The following is a 19,189-nucleotide window of genomic DNA, read 5'->3' on the forward strand; positions in this document are numbered from 1 at the left end:
GTAAGGCAGAATAATGAGCGTAATCCTGTAACTCATTGACTAAAATGAGAGAGTGTCTCCTTTGTTCTGCCTGAACTGTCCTGTGCATTGATATCTCTGGAGAAGGGAATACTAAAGGGTGGTTGGATCTTATGAGGAAGTTGCAATAAGGATCAGTGACTGGGCCCTGCAGTCAAATTCAGAGAAGAAATCGTACAAGTGTGTTAGAGTCTGTTCCCAGCAGTGCAGCTGGACTGAGCCCTGGGACAAAGCAGCACTGGGTTGGAGGCATAGCTGCTCTATGCACTGGGGCCCAGTTGCCTTTCCATGAGCTGAAGCACAAGTGGTGAGCTCTGCACAAGGCACCCACTTGCCTTGGCACAAAAGCAGTGGGTACAGGTGTGGGTGTGAGCTCACTGTCTGTGGGGTGTGACTGCCCTCAGCCAGAAGCCTTGGGCTGCTCTCAGCTGCTCAGCCTCAACACCCAGGAGTGGGCTGAAAATAACTGTGAGATGTGCCCACCAGTTCAGAAAGAAAGGCAAAATTTTTGGAAATCTCATGTAGTGGGATTATATCTTGCCATTTAAGGCATATTATTCTGTGCAGATAAAATTAAGTTTTTCTTTAACCCTGTCATGGACTGCATTAATATCACAAGTATGCTGGAGCTGAGCATGAGGGTATCCATCCAGCTGTACTGTAAAACCATTGCTGCAGTACTCCTGGAAATGGTAAGTCTCTGGTATTTTGTCAGTCCTTATTAACAAATACCAGAATGGAAATTGATGATCAGTCTTAATAAAAGAAATGATTGTGCAATTTACATCAAGGCAGTTTTAATAAAATATCTACTCCTTAAATGTGTGTAATTAGATTTACATATTCACATCACTGCAATTAGAAATTGGTATTTAAAGGGCATGCTTCCCGTTTCATGTGCTTTTAATCACTCTTCTCAAGTTTGCTTTTTCAAATTGCAGTGTTAAGGTAAACACAGTCGTTTGTTTTTTCCCCCCTAGGCATGTAATATTTTTTCCTCTGGAATGAAATTTATATATTTGGTTTGGCTTGTGCTAATCTGCAAAACAGATAAATAAATAAAGAGGTAATCCCATTCATCACTGAAGACTTTCAAACCTTTTAAGAAGTGTGGTGGTAAACAATTTTTTTTCCAGTGTTGAAATGTTCTGGTAACAGTAACCCTCTGAATACAGCTTAAGCTTCCTCTCTTCCCAGACATGTCTTTGCTCCCTAAACCAAAGACTTTACTAATCTCACTAAGAGATAAAGATCATGGATTGCAAACTGCCTGATCAGCTTCTGACCCTGCACAGGCTTCCCTAGCCCTTTGGCCAAACTGACAGGAGTGTTTCCATGAAAGGCACTTCCAAAGTCAGTGGGGATTGCTGCAAAGATCCGAGGGAAGCGTGCCTGTGGTTCTGCTCACGCCACAGCCCTGCAGTGGAAGGTGCAGTTGCCATCCCTCCGACACAGTGAGCTGGGCTGGGAGCACTGTCACAGCAGCCTTGGCCTGGCCTTGGGGCACAAACCATGGCTTGGAAGGAGGGTTCCTCTGAGCAGGCAACTGCCTCCAACTGTGTCTCAGCCTTCTGCCAGGAGACTGAACGCCCCCTGCCCTTGGTGTGTCACACTTCCCTCTGCCTCCCAGAACACTGTTTTTTCCCAAAGGCACCACAAACCCTACACTGTTGTCTTCCTTCAGGAATGGATCTGCAGTGCTGCCGGTGCTGAATGGTAACTGCATGTGGGAGAAGTTCGTTTTGCACTTGAAGTAGCCTGTATTCGTAGGTTGTCTTATGAGGGTTGCTGCTTCAGAACCCTGAACTTTTCTGGATTATGTGAAGACTTAACATTATACAGAGACAAAAAAAAAAAAAAAAAAAAGGTTAGCTAGTGACTAGGATGACATTAATAATTCAGCACATTGAAATGAAAGATGAAAATCAGACAGGCAATAAGTTAATGCTTATGTTCTGCTGACCCTGCATGTTTCAGTTTGAAATGCTTTCTCATCCACTGGCAAAAATGCTAATGGCTGGAGTAACCCTGTGGTCCAGCTGCCCTTCTTTCTACTGGCATATGACAGTAGAAATAAACTACATTTTCACTTTTAATTTTTCTTTTTCATTCTAGTCCTCCCTTCTGATATCCTGAGTTAACCTCTCATTCCCTGTGTTTAAAAGGATGTTGGCTTTTTTTTTTTGGCTATTTTCCTCTCTTTCTTTTTTCCTTTTTCTTTCTTTTCCTATCCATTTTTCTTTTTTTCTTCCTCTCTTGGTTTGTCTTTCATTTTTTCCTATTTTTCCCTTTTTTATTTTCTCTTATCTTTTTACCTGTTTCCATTTTTATTTCTTATTTTTCCCTTTTGTCCTTTCCTCTTTTTTATCTTTTTACTTTTTTTACTTTTTTTTTTTTTCCCTTATCCCTTTATCCTCTCTGGTAAGTGGTGCACAGTCTTTGGCCAGCTGGGGACCAGGTAATCTATTGTAGAGACACTGAAAGGTTCTTCTGCATCCTGGCATGTGTCTGGAATCACAGCCTGTGGATGGAGAACAGGAGGCTGAAGCAGCTCCAGAGTTCTGCTGGTGAGCTGGGTCCTGCAGAGGGCTGTAGGTGGGTTACAGGCACCCTACAGACCCTGGCTCAGGGCTCTGCTCTCAGTTCTTGGTATGGGTAACGGTTTTTCTTTTATGGACCTGAGGGCAGGTTGAAGCAATGCAGATCCCACTTCTCCCATGCCAGACCTGTAGCAACAGTCATAAATTCTGTAGTTAAAATTATCCAGAACTCTTGGTTTCATCTCTGTCTGTGCATGTAAAGCTAAGCAGAGACAGCGATTCAGATTAAATTCTTTGTTCTATTGTCACATACTCAGCTAGGGAATCACCTTTTTCTCTTTTGACATCTTGTTTTACTGCTTTGTACAGAGTGAGAAGCAATTTGGTGACTTTGCAGTCACTAAAGAAATGATGACTGCAGGAACGTGAGAGAACGAGTTTAGGAAGAACTAACACTGCTCGGGGAAACTATGATGGCCCTTAATTGCATTTATCTGTAGTGGCAGATAACAGACTGTCCTTTAGCATCTTTTATGGTTCTCAGTGCTCCTGCAACCCCAGCCTTATGCCCATGACCATTTTGGAAATGACCATTTCCCTGCCAGAAAGGAAGGGAGCGCTGCTGATTTGGATGTAGAGGGAACTACTCTGATTTATTCCATCCCACATACGCTGCTTAAATGCACCAGAATCTGTGATGTTTTTCCAACATTGCCTTGGCAAAAGGGAAAGGTGAGGACTTGTGGCTTTTGGACACGTGGTTGCAAAGCTCCACAGGTCAGAGTGTTTGTCAGGGTAGGGGTGGTGGGGAGAAAGAGGGCAGTGTGGTCTAAGCTGCAGCTTACAACACCTTCATAAAATGGTCTTCTCTGGGGGACAGCTTGCCTGTCACTCCTTGGAGAACATGAGGATGAGTTACTTCCTCCCAAACTGAGCATCTGCAGTTTTTCTTCCGTGGCTTTGTCCCTTTTGTCTTATAAGCAGTGAAGAGAAAACAGATTTCATAATTGACTGAGCACCAGTTTTTGCTTTAGTTTGAGTATAATTTCCCAGTGCACACTGATACCACGTGCTTAGTTTTTCATACATGCTCAGTTCTGAATACAATATTCTGAAGAACTGACTAACATCAAAGATGTTTCCAAAATCAATATTTGTATAACATACCAGTGGAATTTTGCTGAAATGATGCTGGCTTGTATGGCTTTGGATATGCACAGTTTAGAATCACCAAATAGCATGCAAGATGAATAATTGCAACTGAAAACTAAACATGCTGTGGGAGACGTTATATTTAATAGAAATGTGACTATTTCAACATCACTATTATACTGCAAATGTCTGAAGTAAAACGAGAAGAAAGTGATCAATGACAAGTTACTGGTAAATCCAGCATCACATTCCATAGATTACCTTTCTTGAATTGGACAACATATGAGTCTCATCAGATAAAGCACAATGAATTTGATGTGCCCTAATTCAAATCGTAACGAACTTCATTCTACATCACAGTGATATGAAAAGATACCCTTGGCAGCCTTCTGTTTACAACAGGTTTCCACAGAGGAACAAGCAGAGCACAAACACTAACTAAGCAGCTGGCTCTTCCACTACCGAGAAATAACTGCACACTTCTGGAGCAGTAAACTAGCAAGGAGTTAACACTGGCACCTTAACTTATTTGTAACCACTGAGGATGTAGCTATCTAATTTATTCCCATGGATTTTGGTTATTGCAAAGCATCTTTTACATGTAGTTTTACCTGACTGTTTTTGCTGCTAATGGGGAAGGTCTCTGTTCCCTATTCCTCGCCACTGGCTTGGTGTCAGAGTGATAAGGACCTTGGAAGTGGTTATCACCACTTTAGAGGAATGTGAAAATGCAAAGACAGGAGATATCAATCATCATCACAAGTCAAATTCATTAAAGAGGAAGAACTGTTTTAAATAAAGACTTTCATGCCAAAAGGGCGATAACAGGTAAAAGCGTTCATGTAATTTATTCAGAGAATTTTGTGATAACTGTCAAGATATTCAACAGCTTTCTCTCATTATCATTTGCTTCATGTACCTTGACTTGGCAAAGCCTTTAGTAAGATATTTAATCAGAAGTATGCAAATGGTCCTGCTAACTTCAACAGGAAATCAGCACTTAGGAATAGCAAATCTTAAATATTGTCTTAAATGTTGAGACATATTGGTACTATGATGAGTTATGCAGTCTTCTTTTTTTTTTTTTTCTGCAGCGTAGAGAATTTTTCTGCAAGTTTTCAAATATTCCCTTAGCAGGGCTGTGCAAATCATTCCACAGAAGCTGCTGCTGGGTGACCTGAACAAAAAATGTTTCTGCTTCCATATTAAAACATAAATCCTAGGAAGTTAGCAAAGATTTTTTTGTTTGAATGAAACTTTTCATTCCCCACTAAATTTTTTTTTTTTTTTTAATGGAATATGCTGAACCTGGTCCCAAAATAACACTTTAAATTAAAAATTGAAGCACTTAGAAAATATCATACTGTATGTTTTTTGTGACATACCTATTGCACAATATAAGTTTCAGAGGTTTTGGTTTTTCCAAGCTGCCTTCCACAGAGAATGAACTATTTATGAGGAAAAAGAATTTGGCTTTCCGTGCTTTTCCATTATTTTGTTAATGGAGCTGGTCAAATATTGCAAATACTTAGCAAATGCCTTTGTTTCCTATCCATCCTGATGGAAAAGGGCTTTTCTTTAAGTAGGAGCATACAAGATAGACACCCTAACCCTGGTCATATGTACTGAGAGTAATTTGTGACTCGAACTGTGTTTTGACTTTCCGTAAATTGAAGACTTGGCAAAAGAGACTAAAGGCTTACATTCAAATAGCCTATTTTCTACCTCAGTTTTTGGACATCTGTGACTGGCCATAGACCTTCAGAAATGTTTATCAGGAAAAATATTCTACAATGGAATTTAGGGGAAACTTAGACAACCTGAAGGTGGGCTTAAAGTGTCTTTACCTCCGTATTGGAAGCAGTTACCTACAACACATGTAGTGAAACAACTTGCCCAAAGTCACACCATAAGAGACGTGGAGAAGTGAAGAGCAGAAGCTGTTGTCCACGCTCCTCCCTGTTTACCCTGTGCAGAGCTTTCCCTGGATTTGTTGCAGCTTGCTGGGGAAATACAATCAGTTCTCTGGGTTTGCTTGTGCCTGTTCCTTTGTCTTTAGCAGAGTGCAGCATGTGAGCCTGCAGATCTGCAAGTGCTTCAATCTGTTCCATTTCAGATATCCCAGTGATCATGTTTTTGATTGTGGAACTGTGGCAATATTCTGAAATCACATGTGTGCCTTGTCTTTCATTATATCCATTAGGTTCAGGATGCCTAGAGACAAATGATATGGAAAAAGGCCTCCATGACAGGTCCCTACTGGCACTGACTGTACAAGCAGGAGGACACCTAGGCAGAAGGTAAGAAAAGCCTCTTTTAATTTTTTAACTTCAGTGATGTAAAGCCTAATGAGGTGATTTTAATTTATTTGGCTACCAGCAATGGTATTTAAATGAAGCACATAATTTGTTAAATACTAACAAATATGCTTGAGGCTGTAAAGTTAATGTAATTTTTTGCTTCACTGGGAGCCTTGGAGGCGTTTGATTTCCCTTTGCCCAAACTTCAACTTCATCTGTAAGCAGACCATACCAGCAGGTTTGATCAAGCATTTGTCTTTGTCATGTTTTAAAATATGGCATTTTAATTTCTTCTTTAGCCCACTGGACCCTTCCAAAGCCCTTGCTGCCTGTCCATCTGCCATTTCCAATGTTGGTCTGTGCAGGAACACCGAGTGAGCCGTTCTGTCTGCTCCGCTCTTGTTCCATTGCACGTGTTGTCCTTGTGTATAATTCTGCTGCTTGATTCGTTTCTCACATGGGGTTCAGTTCCTGACAACTTTAAAAACCTCCTCTAATCATTTTGGCAAACAGAAAGCTACAGATTTTAGGTCCTCACCACAGTTTTCATGGTGAGTACTTATATGCATCCTGATCTATAAATTTTCCACCTCCTTTCTCAGGCTTGACCCTGTAATTTGTGGGACAGAGCAGCAGCATGGAGTCCTCTGGAAGTATCACAAGCTAAATGCACACACCATGTCATGCTTACAGCCTTGCTCATGGAAGAGCATGGCATGGGTGAATACATGAATGTGTATTTATGTGTAATTTATTGTTTCAGTGTATTTCACAAAGGTTGTGTGGTTATTTTAGTGGGGGGGTAGGAAAGGGAGTATTTTTGGTTATTTTCCAGACAGAATGATGAGTGAAGCTCCAGAGAACTATTTTAACCATAGGATACACATAAAACTGGATTAGGAGGTACTTTGAGTGATAGGTGGTCTTTTTGTTTGTTTGTTTTTTTAGTGAAAATTCTTTCATTGTTAAACCACATAAATATTGGGAACTTTATAATGACTGTAGTTGCAGAGATTTTGATGGACATTTTAATATCAAAGTAAATTGCTATTAGAAGGAAAACTTAAAATGCTTTCTAGCTATAGAATGCTTATATGAAGGTGCATTTGGGGAGATACTGGGAATGGTCATTGCACAGCAAGACCAGTCTTAAAAGAAGAAAGAAATCTTGATTGTAATAACTCTGTTCAGTAACAGTAAAAAGACAACACTAAAAACTTTCAATTAATATACAGAGTTAATAGAATGTTCATGCGGGAACATTTTGCCAGGAAAAAAGGAAATATTCTTTTATTTCAGATAGGGGGAGGAAAAGCACTACTTGACTCGCAAATCTTCTGGAAGAACACTTATGTTCTCCGTCAAATATATGTAAATTAAACCGTATTTTAAATCTTTTCACGGGTCCTGCTGGATGGAACATGTCTCAAGGGCAATCCAAGGAAGGGGAACATTTGATAAGCACATGTAGCTCCAGGCAAAGCTCTGTGCATTCCCACGGAACTGTGATGCCAGTGAGCTCTCTGCCATGCCACACGTTTTTTCCTTCTCCTTCGGGCTCTGAATCAAATTCTTTTGAAGTTAGTGGAGCTCTCCCTGTAGACTTCAAAGGGCTCTGGATTAAGTGCTGTAGAGGAAGTGCAGGTCAGGAAGTACTGATCTGAGCTTCACTTCCTTTTGCTTTCCTTTTCCCTTACTTCCCTTAATTTCAGAAAGGAACATGCTATATTCCATCTGTTCTCAAACGATCCTGGGCTGTGAGCCACCAAAGCCTGGCACTGTGTCAGGGGGCTGTCAGAACAAGAAGGAGCACAGTTGTTTTGTTCTCCTGGCTCCTTTAGTGTCTGGCTCCTTCCACCAGAGCTTCTTTTCCTTTCTCATGATGCAGTGCAGTGGAAGAAAGTATCTGGCATCCTAATAATATTAGTTTTATGGTATTCTAGTTTTCAGCTGTGAGATGAACATCAGATGCTTACATGATCTCCCTACCCACACACAATGTGTGTTTGTGTGCATATAAATTTATTCTATACCATTGCTGTTATAAATTTGTTCAGAACTTAAAAATTCTGTGGGTGGATATCTACGTGAGAGAGACAGAAAGAGATGATGTCCCCATCGTGCCACAGGGATAACACTATTGCTTAGCTCCTTTTGCGTCTAATGGAAGTCCAAAAGACTACCTGGAATCAAGTTGCTGAAAATTGGATCAATTTTGGAGGCAAAATAATCCACTTAAAACTGTTCCTTCTGCATGCATGTTATTTTTTTTTCCAGGCAGATGTCCAGCTCCATGCCCTTTCCTCTCTCTTCCCTTAACTTTCTGCCCTGCATTGGGTCAGGGCAGGCTGCAGTAGCAGTGATTTAGGGATTAGATACTCATGAGGGGGAACTTGAAGCAGGGCCAACCTTTTCCAAAGGACAGTGCAGGAAGCTGGATTTGACTTGTCAAACTAAGCAACAGTGGTTTTCTGGAAACAGCATCTTCCTCTCTTTCCAGCAAAACCTCTCTTTTGCCAGGTATCAATGTCTACATCTGAGACCTTCCTGTAGCACAGAAATTCTGCTTCAGGCAGATTTTTACAGAACAAAATTCTTGTAATCCTCTCCTCTGGTAAAGAAAAATACATTTTGTAATGAAATGTTTTCTGGACATGGCATCTCCAACACCCTTCCCACCTCTTCTCTTTCCCTTCACAGCAGAAGGATGATTCCTAAGTGACACAATAAGATGCGTTTTTTCAAGCAATTTTACAGTTAGTAGTTAAATATGTTTGTGAGATAAGAAGTACTGCTGAAAAGATAACTCCCTCACTCACCTTCCTTAGCCCAGAGGAAGAGCAACAAAAGCCTTATACAATGCAATTAAAGCCTCTCATAGTATACAGTGGCTGTAGTCTGAAGTTTGAAAGAAGATAAGCCAGGGAAATTTCATGTTAATTATGTAAACAACATTGCTTGTGGGTGATCTTCCCTGCCTACTGCTGCTACTGCTGCTACTTCCAAATATTTGAGCCTTGCCCCTGGTCAAGGTGAGGGTGCCCAGGCTGATGAGGAAGAGGGCTGCCGAGGTGCTGAGCTAACAGCTGGATAAACCTGATGAGCTTAAAATTTATACTGAATTTAGGTATGCAAGAAGACCAGGAGGTGCACTCATGTCTGGTGTGTGACCACTGGGGGTTTTATTAACCATGAACTCCCTGAAAGGTTTTATACATTCTGCCGAAGGGGAAAGGAGAGGAAGTGTGAATGTTTAGCTCAGCAGCAAAAGAAGCTGAATTGGAAAAAAACAAACCAACTACCTGTTATTTGGTATTACCTAGGTTTGAAATTTACCCAACAGGTAGCTGATAACTTAGTAACTCTGGGGTGTTACAGGTTTCTGTGATGGCAAACTACTGAGAAAAAATGTGAACTGCCATTTTCCACCCCTGATGTTCTATAGCTCCCTGAAAGAGGAGTTTGCTCATGGATTGCATCTCAAACTAAAGGCTGTGAAAGTTGGAAAATAGATCATCCACCTATGGAACTTGCTGTTCCTGCCCAGAAATCTGGTGGGGATAAAGTAGGGCTTCTGCACTAGCTTTGTGCCAGAGGAGTTTTACTCTGAGGACATATCTAGCAGGAAAATGACATTTTTGTACACCAAATTCTTTGCACTTAAGCTACATTCACTGTGATTCTTCCCTAATATGTCTGCAGAGTGAGACTCTGGAAACACTAGCAAAAAATAATATTTTTACAACAGAGCCATCTTAATGGAAGAAGAACACTGATCAAAAATTGTAGATGCATTTATTTTTTTATCTGGTATGAGCAGAACAAAAATAATATTTTCAAATGTGTTATATTGAAATCTCGTTGGTGGAAAACAACAAAAAGTCAATGATTAATCATGCGATAGTGGGGAAGAAAGCAAGTGTACAGAATCCTTAGGTTTATTTAATTTCATAAGCAGGTTTATATTCTTCTGTGGAACTCTAATTCAGAATTTTTTTGAAGCATCCATATCAAAAGTCACTGACCTGGAATAATAATGTGATTGATAAGATGAAAGAAAGCTCTGAAAGAACTCATATTCTTTCTTTTCAAAAAGATAAGTTTAACATTAGTGTTCTCAATAGAATTACAAGCCAGAAACACAGAGCACATGGGTCTGATTCTGCTGTCTGTTTCTGATGTTCCTACTCATACCTGCTTAGAACAGGTTCCTGTGAGGAACTCCCTTACCATCACATTTTCCTCCTACACTGAGAGTCTGTCTTAAAGTGTGAGTAAAGCTTACAAAGCCATGGGCTATGAGGGGAAGCAAATACAGTGAGTTTATTATTTAATGCAAATTAAATATCCTAATTCAGAGTCTTAGCCACAGTGAGACTGAAGTCTACTCGACTAGAGAGGGATGGTCCTCAGCCCTCACTTGTTATTTAAAGGCCATCCTCTGCCATGCTTCCTTAGTGATTTCAGTGCAGCCTCTCCTGTCATTCCCAGAAGAGAGGGATGATGTAGATGGATCATTCTAGTCCCTGGAGTGCTCAGTCAGACCCTTCAGAAGAAAATCTCTGTGGCATTATGAAAATGATTCCCTTCCCCCATTATGCAGTGACTGAGACAGGTAATGATTCCAGGAGCACATGTCCTTTAGGATCCCTCTCTCTCCTATTAACATGGTTTAGCTGCAGGTGGCACAGCCACCCCTCTGTGAATACCAGCTCCCAGCAGGCATCTGACATCTTACTGGGATTAAATAAGTGTCATTGTTACTAGTTTGGAGGCAGAATTTCACATTTGAACTGTATGCATAACTACATATATTCGATTTGGATTACCTCCTACTGCATCCTTTTAAGCTCTCTCCCAAGAGGTCGTTTAGGACATGGGTGTGATAAAATGATCAAAGAAAAAAAATGCAGCATGCTGAATTTAAACAGCAACTTCTGCAGAAAAGTGTGGAATTTGCCTTATGAGTTACATGCAGAACTACATGTCATTCAGTAAATAAAATAGTGGGGTTTTAATGTGAATTTTGACTGTTGGTCCATTATGGTAGGAGGAGCAGCAGTGTGAGAGACTTTAATCACAGTAAGGGCTTCCTTCTTCCTCTGGCCAATGGAGCCCATTATCTTCTAAGTACATTCCCTTATTCTGGCCTTTCCTATTCCTCCTTACACTTGTGTCACTGCTGGAACAAAACTCAAAATGCTATGGAGATTAATCAACCAAATCTCTTTTATCTATTTTTTTTTAAAGAGCTGTCATGTAAAAATGTGTTTACCTCTGTCAGGTCTCTTCACAAACAATATGATACAATTTATTTTCATTATCTTATCTGATTTGGGCTTTCACATATGTTAAGCCTTTCAGTAAATCAACTTTAATATTTAATACCTTACCTTACTATCTGCAAGCAAAAGGTCTTGCTTTTATTTTAATGTCAATATATCTGGCTTATACAGGCCTTTTAAATGATTCACAGCATATCTTAACAAGCCTCTTAAGCAGAAAATAATAATAATAAAACAAATGCAGTTTTCATTGATGGAGATTACCAGCTGTTTTCAATGAAAATGCTAAAACAATGAAGGGTATGACAGATGTAAAATAAAAAGATTACCTAATTATCTGTATGCATATGAAATTGTACTAGCAGGTTTGCAGATGAAGCAAACAAAACTGCCATTTTCTGCTCATGTGGAATTATGTGGGTATTGCAATTCACCTTCTTTTATTTTAGCAGGGGCTGAATTGGAACCATCTACAGTTTTGCTATAAAGGCAGGAGAGAGACATTGTGAAAGCTATTTTCACATACCTTTGATACAATAATGGAATTCTCTGATAGAAAAAAGAATAGGAGAAAAAGGAATGAATCGGAGAGAAAAGAGAAGATTGATTGGGGAATTTGGCTAACACTTGGATAAACAATTTTAAATTCTGTTTTTTCAGTAATAGGTAGAACTGCTCAGAACTTGAGAAAGCTCATCTGAGCTGAGGCTTTTGTTTAAGAGGTTTGAGGAGAGAAAAAAAAACTCTCCACAAAACAAATGGTGTATCTGCAGTAGAAAGGGGGGAAATTGAAGAGTCAGTTATCTCAACTGAAACAAAGATTATGGATCAGCATTGATTCGTTCCCTAAAAAAGCCCTTTCACTTGTTCACTGTGCATTTAAATGGATGAAGGAACATGAATGAAGTTGGCTTTTGTATCTCTGGGCACTTTAAATGCAGTCGTGCCATTCAGTAAAGCCTGATGGTTTAATTTTGATTCTCAGATTGTGGCATTTTGTACTTGGGGAAATCCTCCCCCCACAATTCTGAGCATGAGCTTTTTGAAACAGTTTTCTTTGTTTCCCTTTATTATTATTAATTTATTTTTAAAGATAAAAGTAAGGAATTTTCTATACTTGTAAGACGTAAGAAAGAAATCCCCCCATAGCAGAGATGTGAGCCATTGCAAAGTGTCTCATGTGGCAGAGCCCAGAACACAATGTTCAGCCACTGCCTTATTCCTGGGTCTTTGGCACCTTGTGATCCAAATGGCCAAAGAGGCAGTTCAGGCTACCCCTCAGGGACTCCAGGCTGTACTGGAGCTTTCCTGAAGTTCTGGTGCTGTTACATGGTAGAAAAGTGCCTTTACGAAACGATGACTCCACTCAGGATTTAAATCTAGAGATAACAAATGACAGACAGAAGGGATAATTTTCCTGCGTGCTGGCTCTCACAGCAACAGGCAGCATAGTTACAGCATGGTGACGGCATTTCTCAAGACCAAGCTGAGGGGTGGCATGACAGGTAAAAGAAGAAAACTGCATAATTAGAGGTATTGATAGAACCCAGCAGGACTCACTGGTAGGCTTCCTTCAGTGTAGGATGTGACAATACCGAGTTTTTAAATCAGCAAGATATTCTCATGTAATGAATGTCCATGTTTTTTCTTCTCCTGTAGCTTAGCTCTATTATTCAGGATGATCTCAAACAACACAGCTGCCAGAATTTATTCTAGAATATAGGTGGTTGTCATGACGTGCACCTACTTCAGCTGGGAATAATTCAGGAACTACCATGTCCCAAGCGCATTCCTGTGTGTGGGGAGCTGTTTGTCATTCTCTGTTTTAATGCAGATGCCAGCAGAGCACAGACCAGGAGATAAGTGTTTTAAATAGGGCATCCAATAGATGTGAACCAAAGAGTTCCATAAATATTCAAGCAAACCCTGTTTCCCTGGAAGCCTGTGGTTAAATCTGCCAAACCCTGTAGCTTCAACAAAACTGTGCAGTTCAGCTCAGTACGGACCTTGAGATTTTAAGTCTTCAGATCATCTATTGATATTCTTTAAGGTCAGCAAATTGTTTAAAAGACTATTTTAATATTAAACCACAATATTCTGTTAAGAAAATATGATTGCATTGTCCATATTAGTTCATATTTTGTTAACCTAAAGGAAAAAAAGGGTTTAAGAGAGAAAGACAAGAGAGAGAAAGAAGAAACAAGAGGGGCACACAAGAACTGCAAATAAAAAATGGCTACAGAAGAAAAACTTGTTATTAATTTCTGAGGTGAATATAAGAAGAAATTATACCCTTAGGTTTGAGCAAAGATGACGAATGTTAGTTATTAGGAAAGATTTTCAAACTGCAAATTTCTAAAGCATTTAAAATCCACAGCTGTTTCATTCCCATCCCAGAGAGAAATGTCTGCCAAGAGCAAGCTCTGTGTTTGCATGATGTCCATGTCTACTGTTCTCTCGCTGTGGGGTTTTCCTTGGAAGGAAGAGGTGTGACTCATCAAGTGATTCACACAGTCTTTATTTCATCTGCCATCTATATTTTTATCCTTGCTATTATTTAGTTTATTCAATTGAAGAGCTACACCATTATTTTCTGTTATTCTATAAATATAGATGAGAAGCAGTTTGTTGATACATTTAAATTAGGTAAGCAGCAGAAGAAATTCAGCTCAGAGTACATTGCCACATCAAACAGGTAAATCAGACTTTTGTAAGGAAATATGTCTGAACCTGATGCAGCTTCTTGCGACTCATCTGGAAATCTGCAAACACATAGCTGAGGGAAAAAGTAAAGGGAGAAGAGCAAATAGATGGAGTATTCAGATTGGAGAACTGTTTTCCAGTATTTGGGCACTTCTTTGTTTGAAAATCTTTAAGTTCTCTTTTTTGGAAGGAGAGCTCTTTCTGGGCTTTCTCTGTTAGCAATATCTAGGTTCTTCCTGGCAGTGTATCCATCAGAGGGGATCCAAGGAGACCTGGGCTGTTACCAGAAGTGCAGTGTTTTCTGTGTCTTCTTCTAGGGCTCCCATCTCAAGTAACATGTGTCATCACATATGGAAACAAGATCTGCCTACATAGAAACCCCAGTTTTCTTAACTGACTTCAGAAAGTGGAACAGCTCTGTTTTCAGACTTTTTGTTGAAGGAAGTTGAATCATAAGCCCTTAGAAGATGTTTGGATTTTTTTTTCTTTCTGTTTTTTACTTCCACCTTGTAAAGTTACACTGCAGGAATAGCTTGCAATTGAACTTGCTTCTTGTGTTTGAGGAGTGTTATGTTTGCTAATTCATAACCGTTCACAGAAACTTGTGAGAAATAATTTCATGTTTGTATGTAATAATATTGTACAAATACTAATTGTTTTCACAAAACTATAATGTCTGATAGGCACTGATGTTAAATATTCAGTGCTGACAGATCTGTGAAATGTTAATGGTTTGCAAATACAACATCTACCTATACTGGGTTTTCTGTTCTGCTTTATGTTATCATAAACTCTTGAAAGTTTAAAGCTTGTCCTTGCAGGGAGACAGCAAGGAAGTGGTGATGCTCACATCTATGGCAACAAATTGACTACAGAAAAAAAATTTTAAAAACAGACTCTAAAGTAACTCATGAAAAATACCAACTAAAAAAAGCCCAATCTAGTAAAATAAGCCCTTCCAGCAGTTGTATCACAAGTGTTACTTTCATGTCCTTCTACTGCTGTATTTATTTTGTGCCATTTACACTGCTCACTGCTCACCCCTTTGGAGGGTAACATCTCTGAGGCTGGAAGACTGATTATGAATTACTGAATTGTTCAAATCGAGCAGCGAGAAACACAACAAGAAATAAGCACGAGGAACTACAAAATATTTTTCAGGCTAAAATGATTTATAATGACACTATACCACTATTGTCCATGATGTACCCTAATAGTTTCAGTCTTTTCTTAGGCTTGGAACTCCAGGGCCTGGAGCTCTTCTTCCACAAGGTTTTCACGTGTATGTGCTTGACTTTCAGAGCTCAGAGTGACTGCAGGGTTGGTTCAGCTGGTCCTGAAAATGCCTTTACATGCTGGGGCACAGAAGGGACTCTGCTTTTCCATAAAGGAGATCTGGTGATCAGCAAGGCGGAAACCTGCTGGAAGGAAAGGAGGGTCGTGAGTGCAATGCTGAGAAAGGGGCATTGCAGGCCCTGCCCAAGGGTGCTGCAGTGGGATCAGTTAATCCCTTAGGATAACAGCACCGCCTGTGGGGCTGAAGTTGGGTTCTGCTGAGGTGACTCTGCCTTGCTGCTGAGGCAAAAGAGTGTTTTTGCAGTCAGATAATAATTGATATGCAGACAGAATACATTAATCACACTGGTTTTAGGGTTGCATGTGTGGGAAGATAATTTCACAGAATTTTAGAAGGAAGTGATAGTTATAACATCAATGTCTATCTATTTTTGTCCTAGTTACAGCTCTTCCAAGTGCTTCAGTGAGCGAGCCAGACTGTTTGAGCCTTTTGTGAGGGTGTGTGTTATTTTGTGTACTGCCTAGCCTCTGGATCCTGCAAAAAGATCTGTACTGAGCCTTCTGCCCTATGATTAGGCCATTTTGGTTCTGTTAGGACAGTTAGAAGGTAAACTGAAGCATTTCTAAAGGGGTTTTTAATATGCTTTGACCCGAGGGACAGTCTATGAAACCTGAAATTGGTCTTGGGTTTGGCCTGCTGAAAGCTTTGAGGCTGACTTTCAGTAGCAGTTCAGACCATGGTAGTACTCTCTTAAATTCTATGTCCATAGCTCCTGTTTATTAAATGAAATGGGAAATGCACTCAGAAGCTACACCAAACTTAATTGTCTCTTTTATAATAGCAACACTGCTACGGCAGTAAAGCAACTGATTCGCTTGTCTGGGATAGTATCATTCTAGTTTATAGAAAAACAGAAAAAGTAATCTATTCAAAAAACCAAAGCAGACTTAGAAGGAAATTCACTTTCAGATAAATACATAGTTTGTGAGGACTATTTAAAGTGCTTACCCAATTCACAAGGAAACAGAAACCCATGGAAAAGATTTGAAGGCAGAGAGAACATTAAAGATGTAAATAGAAATGTTGATTTTTTTATGATACAAATGTAACCATAAATGCAAAAGCAGATCAACAAAGGCTAATAATAATGGCCATTTCCACATAGTTGTTTAGGAAGCTCAGCTCAAGAGTGGGCACTGCTTAATGCAAAGGCTGCTGGGGCTTATCAGTAGATCATTTTTCTCCACTTAAAAAATGTGATTATTTTCTTGTGAGTATGAGAAAAAAATGGATTTTCTCTTTCTGAATGACAATATATATGCTCTGAGACATATTCCAGCCTGCACTTTTAAACACTTCAAAGATAAATTGGGTTGTTTGGAAGGTTTTAGAAAAGTGAATGCATACATTTATATTTACTTGAATTCTAGCTGCTTATGGGAGTAAAGAATATGGTTTGAAAATATGATTTATTTTACAGTGACATCAAGACATTTCTGGCAGATAAAATGGCTATTTCAGATAATAAGACAGTGCTGGGTAAAATGCTGAAAATCATGCTGATAACATAAACTTTCAGTTGGTAGTATTTTTTGAGAACTTTTAGAAGTCTTTGTGAGTGAGTAAAAGAGAAATGAACATATACAGGAGGAATTAAAAAATCTACCTTAAATCTACAACTACGTTAAAAGCATAAATATTAGCAGACACAAAGGAGTCTCTTTAAGAGTGAAGTAGTGAAATTAAATGGTCAAATGTAGGATCACTGTGTGCTTTTGCAACTCCCTGCAAGGAAGATCACTAGTACAATATAGAACACAAAGATTAAAGCAAAATAGAGCCATGAATGTGGAGGATCTGTACACATAATTCCTGACTATTTAGGAAGTAAAGATGTTTTAGAAGTCCCTTGCAGAAAACATTTTCGTTAGATCCTTTCAAATCCAAGGGACCTTCCAAAATATGAAAGAACAAGTAGAAAAAAAACAGAGATACTTTGGAAAGTTTGGCAGAGTTAGGAATCAAAGTCATGAAACTTCGGAAGTGTTGTTATTATTCATGGATGATAACTCAGCTGCTTGTAGATGATTAACTCCTGATAAATATCACAGTGACCCAGATGTGCAAATGAAGATGATTTCAGGAGGATGAGTGACCTTTCTGTTGAGTAGGTCAGTGAGCAACTGAGTTTAGATTGGCAACTTGCTTGGTTTTGTGTGTAGTGAAATGCCAAAGTACTAATGTGATGGATAGAGTCCAAAGTGTTTTATGGTACCTTGTCCATAAGGTCACTCACCCCCTGCATGCAGAGATAAAGTATGTATAGAATAACCTATGCATTTAAGAGATGACTTTGTTCCTATTGCTTCTGAAGGTGAACTGTGAAACCCAATCAAGTGTACTTATAATTTTTGGATAGTCTTACTTTGCTATCTAGACCAGGTTTAACCAATAGTGAAGAGAAAAATTCCATGTATTTCAACAATGTTACAGCAGCAGCTTTAGCTAGACCAGCTCTTTTCAGCCTTCCTCAAGAATACCTTTACAAGAAGGATGTCTACTCCCACAGACTTCAGAACACCATTTACAATTCCATAATCCTCAGATAGGGAGTTTACTGATGTATTTTTCCCCAGAAGAACCTTTGTGTTGTGGACTCCTGTTAGAGATTTTGCTCTAGGAACTGTGCCCAGACAAATGGCAGAACTGCTATCAAATGGTATCCTCAGAGGAGTATGCCAGTAGATAATTTGACTGAAGGTGACATGCAGGGAAGAGAGCCCAAAGGAGCCAAGGACAGACCTTCATCTATGCCTTGGGCTTTGTATTTCCCTCGCAGCTCTCTCAGGCCTAACTGATTACAAACGCTCTCATCTCTGGCTAAGCCACAACTCACTTTGTTTCCCCAAAGAGCCAAAGTCTTGGTTCTTTGTCTCAAAGCTCAGGGTTTCATCTAGTTCAATGTTCTGTGTATTATGAGGGAGCACAGAGCTTTCTGCCAGTAAATCCTGTTCTCCACTATCAAAGGCTTTGGACACCTTGGGCAGAGGAACAGCTTCAAAGGTGTGGGTAGTTTGATGGGGTTTTTATTTTGAAAGGCGTTGCCCTCCTTTTTGTGGATTTTTCAGTGAATGATGCAGATTTCTAAGTTCCTTTGAACCCTCTGAGCAAAAACTATCATAATCAAATGAAAGAAATAGGTTCTACTCATGAAGTGTAATGGGCATTTCCAGTGGTCCTTGCAGAAATGGGTTAAAAATAGAAAGAATAGTGGTGTTTTTTTTTAATACTGCATTCTTCTCCTCTCTCCTTGCTGGCATAATGTACATCTTTTGATAAACCTGTATAGCCCAGCACACATGCTAGCAGATTTTCATGTGCTTTCATCATCTTTCTTGATGGAAAAGTCCTGTGTTGATTTAAAGATCTGTCAGTGGAGAGAAACAGTTCCATCTCAAGAGAGAACCAGCTAGAACATACATCACTGCTGTGTCCTGTGCTCAACCATGCCAAAACACCGAGCAATAGCAGGACTTCAAAACACATCAGATAAAGTCCAGGATGTCCTAAAATAAAGCCAGAAGAGGATCCACCACCACCAGCGCTGTCATGTTTAGACACTCACTTCGGGTACTTCTGAAAGCTTATTCTAAAACTAATTGTTTTAGCAGCAGCTTCTTAAAAATAACGTATGTATTTGGAAAGCCAATTAACTAAGTTGAGGTTTTAAGCTTTTAAAAATCCTGTTATCCCTTGAGTCTGATAAGCCATGAAATTATGCATAAGTTACCAATTAAGCTCATCTGTTTTTTTTTAATAGTAAAAAAAAATCAGATATATTTGAATCGAATCAAGCCAGTTAGGTTCCTTTCAAACAAATGAACTGAAGCTATT

General features: G+C 39.5%; 1 long non-coding RNA gene across 1 annotated transcript in view; it reads left to right on the forward strand.

Annotated features, from left to right (window-relative positions):
• The first annotated feature begins 553 nt into the window (after nt 1–553).
• The window catches only part of LOC113955439, a 55,644-nt gene continuing 37,008 nt past the window's right edge, over nt 554–19,189 (forward strand). The window contains exons 1-2 of the long non-coding RNA XR_003530560.1: nt 554–710; nt 5,914–6,010. This is a non-coding gene — a long non-coding RNA (uncharacterized LOC113955439). The remainder of the gene's footprint in view (nt 711–5,913; nt 6,011–19,189) is intronic.

Source organism: Corapipo altera, unplaced genomic scaffold (assembly GCF_003945725.1).
Source record: "Corapipo altera isolate COAL_440 unplaced genomic scaffold, ASM394572v1 133, whole genome shotgun sequence".
NCBI classification, from domain to species: Eukaryota; Metazoa; Chordata; class Aves; order Passeriformes; family Pipridae; genus Corapipo; species Corapipo altera.